This window comes from Rana temporaria, chromosome 3, assembly GCF_905171775.1.
Source record: "Rana temporaria chromosome 3, aRanTem1.1, whole genome shotgun sequence".
Taxonomy (NCBI): Eukaryota; Metazoa; Chordata; class Amphibia; order Anura; family Ranidae; genus Rana; species Rana temporaria.
In genome coordinates, this window is record NC_053491.1 from 221,354,771 (window position 1) to 221,367,676 (window position 12,906).

The window sequence follows — 12,906 nt, forward strand, 5'->3', positions numbered from 1 at the left end:
AAACTGGTAAAAAAATACAGATCACTTTACGTTGATTGTCTTGTATGATCTATTTATTACTTACAATTATCACTAGAGCAAAGTACGGTATTTAAAGAAAAACTGTACATTTGTACAGTTATACTTTAATTTAACAACTTCATGAACACACGCACACCAACAAAGTACTTGTCCATGCTTCTGTATAATTCACATGATATATATAATTTATTGTGCATTCATGGAACAATAAGGCCCCGTACACACGACCAAACATGTATGCTGAAACTGGTCCGCGGGCCAGTTTCAGCATACATGTTCGGTCGTGTGTAGGCGCGAGCGGGCCGAATTCCAGCAAACATTTGCCCGCCGGGCCTTTTCCCAGCAGACAAATATTCCTGGACGTGTTTTAAAACCGTCCGCTGGAATCCTGCCCGCTCGGACATGTACGGTCGTCAGTACAGACCTACCGTACATGTCCGAGCGCCCGCCGTCCCTCGCATGCGTCGAATGACTTCGACGCATGCGTGGAAGCCTTTAAATGGCAGGCCCGCCCACGTCGCCGCGTCATCGCCGCGTCATCGTCGCGGCGACGACGCGGACACGCCCCGCGTAGTGTTTACGCACGGACTTCTGTACGATGGTTAGTACAACCATAGTACAGAAGCCCTCTGGCAGGCATGTACGGTGAAAACGGTCCGACGGACCGCTTTCATCATACATGTTTGCTCGTGTGTACCGGGCCTTACATTCAGTCCTACAGAGGGCTGTATACATTGCAGCAATGGGAAGTATCTCCAAAGGGATGAATGAGATATTTTTGGGCATGAGAAAAAGTAAGGGACTGGCCAGACAGTTTGAAGCTGTGACTGTGTGGCTTACCATGGGCCATAGCACAAATATTCCAAAAAGCATGGACAGGGGGGAATAAGACTTTGAGGGTGCTGAGGGTGAGCAGTAAATTAAAAGATAGCTGTACTAAAGTGCAGTTATGCTTTAGACCTTTAAATCTCACATTTTGCATACCATGCATTACAACTGGGAATAAGTGTAACCAGCTTAACATCACTGGGTAAGAATTGAAACTAAAATAACATGCTAAAAAATAATTTGATGCAAATTAAAGTGAAACTAAGAGAAACAATAGAGATTGCTATTGCTGACTTCCTTCAGAAAATGCTAATTACCTAGTTGGCATGCTTATCCAATACCCTTAGTACAATTAGGCCCCATACACACGACCGAACATGTCTGCTGAAACTGGTCCGCGGACCAGTTTCAGCAGACATGTTCGGTCGTGTGTACGGCCGATCGGACAGGTTTCCAGCGTACATTTGTCTGCCCGACCGTTTTCGAGCGGACAAATATTTCTTAGCATGCTAAGAAACATGCCCGCTGGAATCCTGTCCGTCGGACATGTTCGGTCGTCTGTACAGACTCACCGTACATGTCCGACCGGCCGCCATACCTCGTATGCGTCGAATGACTTTGACGCATGCGTGGAAGCATTGGCCTTTCAGCATCGCGCACGTCGCCGCGTCATCGTCACGGCGACGGCGCAGACACGTCACTGCGCTGTCTGTCCGCGTGGATTGTCTCTCATTTCTGTCTGATGGTGTGTACAACCATCAGACAGAAATCTCCGACCGGACATGTCCGCTGAAAACGGTCCGGCAGACCGTTTTCAGCGGACTGTCCGGTCGTGTGTACGAGGCCTTAGGGTTACTGACCTGGAACAAGCATGCAGATCATCAAATTCAGAGTGAGGAGGAAGCCATATGAATACCTATTTGCTTCAACCCCATACTTCCTCAGTACACGTTTCTTAAAAGGTTTAAAGTGGGTGTAAACCCACTTTATCATTTTCTGGCAATCCCCTGTGTTAAATAATGCAATGTCTCCAGTGTATGTTCTCTATTAAAAAAATGCCCCTGTATACCTTATTTCCGAGCGCCACAGTGCTGAGAATCCCCCCGCTGACGTCAGTTTGGAGGAGGAGAAGAGAGAAGGAGAGAGGCGGCTGGTCACGTGAGCACTGAGCGGCGCTCAGAGATAAGGTATACAGATGTATTTTTTTAATAAAGCACAGACACTGAAGACATTGTATTATTTAACATGGGATTTCCAGAAAATTATAAAGTTATTATTGCAGCAGGAGGTGAGGGTCAGGCACTATCAAGCTGGCAGGCAGGGAGGGAGGGGGGAGAGGAGGAGAGCGTATGACAGAGGAACGTAAACTGACCGCGGTGTCAGGACTCAGCATTAATGATAAACTGTGGTCAGTTTACAGTGGGAGGGCAGAACTAGGCAGGATCAGCCATGTATTTCAGATGATACAGGGGGGAAAATTACACAGCACAACCACTTTACTGTTATTCATGCTTTAAGGGACAGGATCATATTTTTTTAGGGTAACAAACGCTTTAGTTCACTCTCGTCTAGCTGGATACTATCTTGTTAAATCACACACCACTTTATATTTCTCAGGATATCTCCCTGCTGGAGTTTTGGCTTAGTCCATTTAAAAAACTGTGGCTTTTCTGATGCCAGGGGAGGGTGTTACAATCTATGAAAGCTAGCTGCTGGGAAGATTTTAAGTGATTAGCCGCTTGCCGACCAGCCGCCACAGTTTTACGGCAGCAGGTCGGCTCTGCTGGGCGAGATCACGTATATCTACGTCATCTCGTCGAGCAGCCAATAGGGGCGCGTGCCCGGCGGGCGCGATCACCACCGGGCACCCGCGATCGTACAATGTATGAACAGCGGTCAGTCATTTCCATAAGTCAGTCCACCCCCCCTTCAGTTAGAACACACCCAGGGAACATACTTAATCACTTCCTCACTCCCTAGTGTTAACCCCTTCCCTGCCAGTGGCATTTTTATAGTAATCAATGCATTTTTATAGCACTGATCGCTATAAAAATGCCAATGGTCCCAAAAATGTGTCAGGAGTGTCCGAAGTGTCCACCATAATGTCGCAGTACCGATAAAAATTGTTGATCACCGCCATTGCTAGTAAAAAAAATAATAATAAAAATGCCATAAAACTATCCTCTTTTTTGTAAACACTATTACTTTTGCGCAAACCAATCAATCAAACGCTTATTGCGATTTTTTTTTTAAGAAAAATATGTAGAAGAATACGTATCGGCCTAAACTGAGGAAAAAAAAATTTTTTTTATATATTTTTGGGGGATTTTTATTACAGCAAAAAGTAAAAAATTGTTTTTTTTTTCAAAATTGTCGCTCTATTTTTGTTTATAGAGCAAAAACTAAAAACCGCAGAGGTGATCAAACACCACCAAAAGAAATCTCTATTTGTGGGAAAAAAAGGACGCCAATTTTGTTTGGGAGCCACGTCGTACGACCGCGCAATTGTCAGTTAAAGCGACGCAGTGCCGAATCGCAAAAAGTGGCCTGGTCTTTGACCAGCAATATGGTCCAGGGCTGAAGTGGTTAAACAACCAGCTAAGACAGAAGCTGTAAAAAGTACTTAAAGTTGTGCTCATAAGTTTACATACCCTGGCAGAATGTATGATTTCTTGGCCATTTTTCAGAGAATATGAATGATAACACAAAAACTTTTCTTTCACTCGTGGTTAGTGTTTGGCTGAAGCCATTTACAGTGCCTTTCGAAAGTATTCGGCCCCCTTGAACTTTGCGACCTTTTGCCACATTTCAGGCTTCAACACATAAAGATATAAAACTGTAATTTTTTTTTGAAGAATCAACAACGAAATTTATTGGATATTTAAAACTTTTTTAACAAATAAAAAACTGAAAAATTGGGCGTGCAAAATTATTCAGCCCCCTTAAGTTAATACTTTGTAGCGCCACCTTTTGCTGCGATTACAGCTGTAAGTCGCTTGGGGTATGTCTCTATCAGTTTTGCACATCGAGAGACTGAAATTTTTGCCCATTCCTCCTTGCAAAACAGCTCAAGCTCAGTGAGGTTGGATGGAGAGCGTTTGTGAACAGCAGTTTTCAGTTCTTTCCACAGATTCTCGATTGGATTCAGGTCTGGACTTTGACTTGGCCATTCTAACACCTGGATATGTTCATTTGTGAACCATTCCATTGTAGATTTTGCTTTATGTTTTAAATCATTGTCTTGTTGGAAGACAAATCTCCGTCCCAGTCTCAGGTCTTTTGCAGACTCCATCAGGTTTTCTTCCAGAATGGTCCTGTATTTGGCTCCATCCATCTTCCCATCAATTTTAACCATTTTCCATGTCCCTGCTGAAGAAAAGCAGGCCCAAACCATGATGCTGCCACCACAATGTTTGACAGTGGGGATGGTGTGTTCAGGGTGATGAGCTGTGTTGCTTTTACGCCAAACATAACGTTTTGCATTGTTGCCAAAAAGTTTGATTTTGGTTTCATCTGACCAGAGCACCACATGTTTGGTGTGTCTCCCAGGTGGCTTGTGGCAAACTTTAAATGACACTTTTTATGGATATCTTTAAGAAATGGCTTTCTTCTTGCCACTCTTCCATAAAGGCCAGATTTGTGCAGTATACGACTGATTGTTGTCCTATGGACAGAGTCTCCCACCTCAGCTGTAGATCTCTGCAGTTCATCCAGAGTGATCATGGGCCTCTTGGCTGCATCTCTGATCAGTCTTTTCCTTGTATGAGCTGAAAGTTTAGAGGGACGGCCAGGTCTTCGTAGATTTGCAGGGGTCTGATACTCCTTCCATTTCAATATTATCGCTTGCACAGTGCTCCTTGGGATGTTTAAAGCTTGGGAAATCTTTTTGTATCCAAATCCTTCTTTAAACTTCTCCACAACAGTATATCGGACCTGCCTGGTGTGTTCCTTGTTCTTCATGATGCTCTGCGCTTTAAACGGACCTCTGAGACTATAACAGTGCAGGTGCATTTATACGGAGACTTGATTACACACAATGGATTCTATTTATCATCATTAGTCATTTAGGTCAACATTGGATCATTCAGAGATCCTCACTGAACTTCTGGAGAGAGTTTGCTGCACTGAAAGTAAAGGGGCTGAATAATTTTGCACGCCCAATTTTTCAGTTTTTTATTTGTTAAAAAAGTTTGAAATATCCAATAAATTTTGTTCCACTTCATGATTGTGTCCCACTTGTTGTTGATTCTTCAAAACAAATTACAGTTTTATATCTTTATGTTTGAAGCCTGAAATGTGGCAAAAGGTCACAAAATTCAAGGGGGCCGAATACTTTCGCAAGACACTGTAAGACACTGTATTATCAATCAACTGTGTTTACTCTTTTTAAATCATAATGTCAACAGAAACTACCCAAATAACCCTGATTAAAAGTTTACATACCCCAGTTCTAAATACTGTGTATTGCTATCAGGACTCAAGTACTCACCGAGACCGAAATGCTGAGGGCGGCTCACCTTTACGACCCAGCGCGCCCGCCCCCTGATGTTGAGACAGGAGGCAGAGGCACAAGGAGGTACCGGTGCCAGCGGGATTGCAGAACTTGATGGTGACTGTGGTAGGCAGCAGATCCTGCAGGGCGGCAGCCAGAGACAGGAGACAGATGGAGACTGGTCCGGAATGCGGGTACAGTTCAAGTTCAAGGGACAGGCAGAGACAAGTCCGAGATGCAAGCCAGGGTTCAGGGTCAGGAGACAGCAGCAGATCCGGGTCACAGGCCAAAGGTCAAGGTTAGGAGAACACAGCGAAGTCTGAGGCAAGCCAAGGTCAAGTTCCGGGAGAGAGCTGAGTCGGGAGAAATTCCGGGTCAAAGGCACAGAGGAAAAGCAACAGGAACACATACGAGCTGATGATTAACCAGCAACCTTTCTAAAGACAGGGGCTGGTTTAAATAGGGCGGTCATGCCTCTGATTGGCCCCGAGAAGGTGCGCGCCCATGCGCGCGCTCGTGCACGCGCCGGGCCACCACACAGTGCACGCGCACACGCCTAAGGCGCCCGGGAATGCGCCAGAGCGCAGATCTATCGCGCATGCGTGCCGCACGGAGGCCAGCAAAGCTGGGACCCTGACAGTGCCCCCCCCCCGAGGGGCGGGCTCCGGACGCCCAAGCTGGACATCAACTCCGGGTGTTCTTGGTGGAAGGCACGGATTAACCGAGGAGCATGCAAATTTCTTGAAGGTTCCCAAGAATAGTCTTTCGGGGGGTAACCCCTCCATTTGATCAAATGCTGGAGTTGCCTTCCCTTCTTCCTACAGCTCACAATGGATTCAACTTCAAACTCCTCTTCCCCCTCGACCTCCACTGGTGGTGGTGGGAGTCCTACCCTCCCTTGGAAGGGATCAGGGGTGACGGGTTTAAGGAGGGAGGCGTGGAAGACCGGATGGATCCTGTAGGAATTAGGTAGGGAAAGTTCGAAGGTCACAGCGTTGATACTCCGTTTGATCCTAAAAGGGCCAATGAATCTCGGACCCAATTTTCGAGAGGGAACCGGTAACTTCAGATTAGCGGCAGATAGCCAGACCTCATTCCCAACTTTAAAAGCGGGACAGTCCTTCCTTCCCCTATCGTATAACCTTTTGTAGTCCTCCTGGGCCTGTTGCATCACCTCTTGAAGCTTTAAAAAGTTAGACTGAATAGCAGTTATGTGGTCCTGGGCAGCTGGGACGGGTATCTCCGGGAGAGGGTCTGGGAGGAAGGATGGGTGAAAGCCGAAGTTGGCCCAGAAAGGGGTTTGGTTAGTGGTAGCGTGGACAGAATTGTTGTAGGCGAATTCAGCGGAAGGTAACAAGGACGACCAATCATCCTGGGAGGCTAAACAGAAACATCGGAGATACTGCTCCAATGTCTGGTTCGTCCCTTCCGTTTGACCGTTGCTCTGAGGATGGTAAGCAGAGGAAAGGCAGGTTTTAACTTCCAAGGACTTGCAGAGTTCTCTCCAGAATTTGGAGATGAATTGGACGCCCCTGTCTGAGACGATGCTCTTGGGTACCCCATGGAGCCTAACAATTTCTTTGAAAAAAATTTTGGCTGTCTCAACAGCGGATGGAGTTCCTACCATAGGTAGGAAATGTGTCATTTTGGAAAGGCGATCCATGATAACCAGGATTGTGGTGAAGCCTTCAGACGGGGGTAAGTCAACAATGAAGTCCAAGGAGATATCAGCCCATGGGCGTTCTGGAACCGGCAGAGGCTTAAGTAGTCCCCAGGTCTTGGTGTTAGGGCCCTTATTTCGTTGACACCCGAGACAAGATGTAACGTATGCTTTACAGCAGGGGTCTCAAACTGGCGGCCCTCCAGCTGTTGCGAAACTACAAGTCCCATCATGCCTCTGCCTCTGGGAGTCATGCTTGTAACTGTCAGCCTTGCAATGCCTCATGGGACTTGTAGTTTTGCAACAGCTGGAGGGCCGCCAATTTGAGACCTATGCTTTACAGTCTTGTCTCCATTTTGGCCACCAAAAGTACCGGGAAATCAACTCGGAGGTCTTCCGAGCCCCAAAGTGACATGCTAGTTTGCGGTCATGGAAGGTGCTTAAAACCAGTTGTCTGGTTTCAGCTGGGACAAAAATTTTACCCCGAGACCAGAGTAGACCGTCATGCTCCACTAATGATGATAATTCTGGGTCGGAGTGTTGTCTGGATGCTGTTTTAATGGAATTTAACAGGTCAACTTGGGAGACTAGAAGAAAATTCCGGGAAGGCAGGATGGTACTTGGCTCTACTGTACAGGGGGTTTCGGGGAACATCCTGGAAGTGATGTGGAAGTTGAACCGTGAAAAAAAAAAGAGCCCAACGAGCTTGTCTGGGTCTTAAGCGTTTCGCTGATTGCAAATACTCGAGGTTCTTGTGGTCAGTAAAGATCATTATAGGATGGGCCGCTCCTTCCAGTAGATACCTTCATTCCTCGAGAGTAAACTTGATAGCAAGTAGTTCCCTGTCTCCGACATCATAATTTCTCTCGGGAATCGTCAGTTTCCGGGAGGCTAAGCCACAGGGTGTAGCAGGGATTTTACGCCTTGTCTCTGTGATAGAATGGCTCCCGTGGCGGTCTCCGAGGTGTCTACCTCCAGGGTAAAGGGCAACGTTGGGTTTGGGTGTTGCAGAGCAGGTGCAGAAGAAAAAAACTATTTTAGTTTCTCAAAGGCTTCTTGAGCCTCCTGTGGCCAGTGGAAGTGATTGCCCTGACGGGTAAGCTGAGTGATGGGGGCTACGATGGAAGAGAAGCCAATGATAAACCTCCGATAGAAGTTGGCGAAGCCAATGAACCGCTGCACCCCCTTCTTATCTACCGGAGTTGGCCAATCCTGGATGGCTTTAACTTTTTGGGGATCCATGGCAACCCCACCAGTGGAGATAATGAACCCCAAAAATTGCACTGAAGTTTTCTCGAACTCACACTTTTCAGCTTTTAGATATAGTTTATGCTCCCTGAGTATAGTAAGCACCCTTTTGACGTGGCGCCTGTGTAGCTCGATTGAGGTTGAAAAAATAAGAATGTCGTCCAGATACACGACCAAAAAATCATCTAGATGTTCACGGAAAATGTCATTAACTAATTGCTGAAAAGTGGCTGGAGCATTGCAGAGCCCAAAAGGCATAACAAGATACTCAAAATGTCCAAACCGCGACCTGAAAGCGGTTTTCCATTCGTCCCCGGCCCTGATTCTGACGAGATTATAAGCACCCCTCAAATCCAATTTAGAAAAAACTTGAGCTGATTGGAACCGCTGAAAGAGTTCTGGTATGAGAGGTAATGGGTACCTATTCTTGATCGTGATCTTATTGAGCTCTCTATAGTCAATACAAGGCCTCAAAGAGCTGTCCTTCTTTTGGACAAAAAAAAATCCTGCACCAGCTGGAGAGGACGAAGGGCGAATGAAGTTCTTTTGTAGATTTTCATCGATATAAGCCTTGAGGGCTTCAAGTTCAGTTTCAGATAACGGGAAGATGCAGCCGAAGGGGACCTCGGAACCGGGTAGAAGGTCGATCGGACAGTCATACGGCCGATGGGGAGGAAGGCAGTCGGCCTGCTGCTTATCAAAAACGTCTTTAAACTCCCGGTAGACGGAGGGAACGTGTGGAGGAAGCTCAGGTGAGGTTGTCATGGTGGAACAAGTGGCAACTGTAGATGCTGGGAGCAGTAGGAAGATGTGAAGTTAACCTCCTTTTTTAGCCAATTTATGCAGGGTTGGTGTGCCTGTAACCAAGAAAGTCCCAGGATGATGGGAAACAGCGGAGATGGAATGAGGTCAAGCCGTAGGAATTCCCGGTGACCTGAGTCGGTGGTGGCTTGGAGGGGTACAGTCTCTTGTGCGATAAGTCCAGATTGAGGGAGAGAACCATCGGCTAAATGAATTTGTAGATGATGGTCCTTGTTGCGGAGAGGAACATGCAGTCTTTGGGCCAAAGCGGAGTCCAGGAAGCAACTGCACGCACCTGAATCAATGATGGCCGGTAGGCGGGTTGTCCCCCCGGTAACTGTAACAAAATAAAGAGGACAAGATGAGCTTGAGGAACATTTTCAACATGATAATTGAGGGCAGGTTGAGGCGTGGACTTACTAGGTCTTACTGGGCAAGTGCGGAGGAAGTGGCCAGCCACTCCGTAATACAGGCACAAATTGTTCTGGCATCTCCGCTGCCTCTCCTCGCTGGTAAGAGGAGCTCGGACCAAACCAAGTTGCATAGGCTCCGGTACAGGAAGGGTTGTTTTCTGAGGAGCCGAGGGAGGTGGTGGAGCTGAAGCAGGCCTAGGAGGAATCCAGGTAGGACGTGTGGTTTGAAACCGCTCAGGCGTCTATCTAGTTGGGTAGCGGATTGGATCAGAGCTTCCAGGAAGGCAGGGGTCTCTGTCCTTGCCAACTCATCTTTAAGCGCCTCTGAAAGACCCTGGCGGAACTGGTATTTTAGTGCGGCTTCGTTCCAGCCTGTATCAGCCGACCATTTACGGAACTCGGCGGTATAGTCCTCAAACGGCCTTCTCCCTTGAGTAAGATTATGGAGGATTGCTTCGGCCGAAGCCGTGCGCTGCGGGTCATCATATAACTTTGCCATGTGTTCAAAGAAAGTATCAAAGGAGTCCAGGATCGGGCTTCGTTGTTCCATTAGGCTGTGAGCCCATGCTTGAGGTTCTTCAGCCAAGAGGGATATCACGAACCCCACCTTCACGGATTCTGAAAAAAAGGTTCTGGGCTGGAGGGCCAGGTTTAGGGAACAAGCGTTTTTGAAAGCCCGATATTTTCAGCGGTCGCCAGAAAATCGCTCCGGAGTGGGGACCCGAGGTTCCTGGTGGGCCACCACTACAGCTGGAGTCGGGGCAGCCTGAGGTAATGAGGTTCCAGCAGAAGGTACAGCAGGTGGAGGTGAGGGCCCAGGAGAACCGGCTAATTGCTGAAGACGGCCATTAATCTGTAAGTATCTTTCTTGGAGCTTTTGTACGGCTTCGGTAAGCGCTGACACCTACTGGCAGAGCGTCTCGAAAGGTGAGCGCGCCCTGTTGGCCTCGGACATTTCGGCTGGTTTATACCAGGGATATGCAATTAGCGGACCTCCAGCTGTTGCAAAACTACAAGTCCCATCATGCCTCCGCCTCTGGGTGTCATGCTTGTGGCTGTCAGTGTCTTGCTAAGCCTCATGGGACTTGTAGTTCTGCAACAGCTGGAGCTCCGCTAATTGCTTATCCCTGGTTTATACTATCAGGACTCAAGTACTCACCGAGACCGAAATGCTGAGGGCGGCTCACCTTTACGACCCAGCGCGCCCGCCCCCTGAAGTTGAGACAGGAGGCAGAGGCACAAGGAGGTACCGGTGCCAGCGGGATAGCAGAACTTGATGGTGACTGTGGTAGGCAGCAGATCCTGCAGGGCGGCAGCCAGAGACAGGAGACAGATGGAGACTGGTCCGGAATGCGGGTACAGTTCAAGTTCAAGGGACAGGCAGAGACAAGTCCGAGGTGCAAGCCAGGGTTCAGGGTCAGGAGACAGCAGCAGATCCGCGTCACAGGCCAAAGGTCAAGGTTAGGAGAACACAGCGAAGTCTGAGGCAAGCCAAGGTCAAGTTCCGGGAGAGAGCTGAGTCGGGAGGAATTCCGGGTCAAAGGCACAGAGGAACAGCAACAGGAACACATACGAGCTGATGATAAACCAGCAACCTGTCTAAAGACAAGGGCTGGTTTAAATAGGGCGGTCATGCCTCTGATTGGCCCCGAGAAGGTGCGCGCCCATGCGCGCGCTCGTGCATGCGCCGGGCCGCCGCACCACGCATGCGCACACGCCTAAGGCGCCCGGGAATGCGCCAGAGCGCAGATCTACCGTGCATGCGCGCCGGACGGGGGCCAGCAGAGCTGGGACCAAGACAATTGCCCCCCTTAACATCAATGACAGCTTGAAGACTTTTGTGGTATTTGTGGATGAGGCTCTTTATCTTCTCAGATGGCAAGGCTGCCCATTCCTCTTGGCAAAAAGCCTCCAGCTCCTGTAAATTCTTGGGCTGTCTTGCATGAACTGCACGCTTGAGATCTCCCCAGAGTGGCTCAATGATATTGAGGTCAGGAGACTGAAATGGCCACACCAGAACCTTTATTTTATTCTGCTGTAGCCAATGACAGGTCGACTTGGCCTTGTGTTTTGGATCATTGTCAAGTTGGAATGTCCAAGTATGTCCCATGCACAGCTTCCTGGCTGATGAATGCAAATGTTCCTTCAGTATTTTTTGATAACATACTTCATTCATCTTGCCATCAATTTTGACTAAATTTCCTGTGCCTTTGTAGCTCAAACATCCCCAAAACATCAGCAATACACCTCTGTGTTTCACATTAGGAATGGTGTACCTTTATCATAGACCTTGTTGACTCCTCTCCAAATGTAGCGTTTATAGTTGTGGCCAAAAAGCAACATTTTGGTCTCATCACTCCAAATGAGTTTGTGCCAGAAGGTTTGAGGCTTGTCTCTGGGCTGTTTGGTGTATTGTAAGTGGGATACTTTGTGGTATTTGTGTAGTACAGTAATGGCTTTCTTCCAGCGACTTGACCATGCAGCCCATCTTTCATCACATGCCTCCTTATTGTGCATCTTGAAACAGTCACACCACATGTTTTCAGAGAGTCCTGTATTTCAGCTGAAGTTACTTGTGAGGTTTTCTTTGCATCCCGAACAATTTTCCTGGCAGTTGTGACTGAAATTTTAGTTAGTCTACCTGACTGTGGTTTGGTTTCAATAGAACCCCTAATTTTCCACTTCTTGATTAGAGTTTTAACACTGCTGATTGGCATTCTCAATTACTTCCTGTTTTATACAGTTCAACTACATTTTTCTACAGATCGCTTGACAATTCTTTTGCTTTCCCCATGACTCAGAATCCAGAAACGTCAGTGCAGCACTGGATGAAAGATGCAAGGGTCTGTCAGGAGTTCAGAAACTCATTTTATATACAAACACTAATTACAAGCAAACGGATCCCAGGTGAGAAAGGTTTCCTTTAATAGCCATTCAAACCCCTTTGTATCAACTTGTGTGCATGTTATCAGGTCAAAATCACCAGGGTAACTTTTGATTAGGGTCATTTGAGCAGTTTCTGTGGTCATTACCATTTAAAAAGAGTAAACACAGTTGATTAATAATAAATGGCTTCAGCCAAGCACGAACAATGGTTTTTGTGTTATCATTCATATTCTCTGAAATATGCCTAAGAAATCATAAATTCTGCCAGTGTATGTAAAATTAAAACTCGGAGCAACAGCCACGAGCAGCAGCAGAAAAGGAGGCAGGTGACGTCACAGGAAAAAACTCCTCCCCCGTACGCACATTACGTCCAGATTGGACTTCGTCAGCCGTGGGTGGAGCTCTTATTATTTTATTTTACATTGCCTATCGCCTACTGGCCAGTTGTTTTCTGGCAGATTGTCTGCAGACATACAAGACTGACTGTAGTATGGTGAAGTGTTGTTTTTTACCTTTACCTGGAATAAATACAGTCTACAGTTAGAACGTGTTTTTAT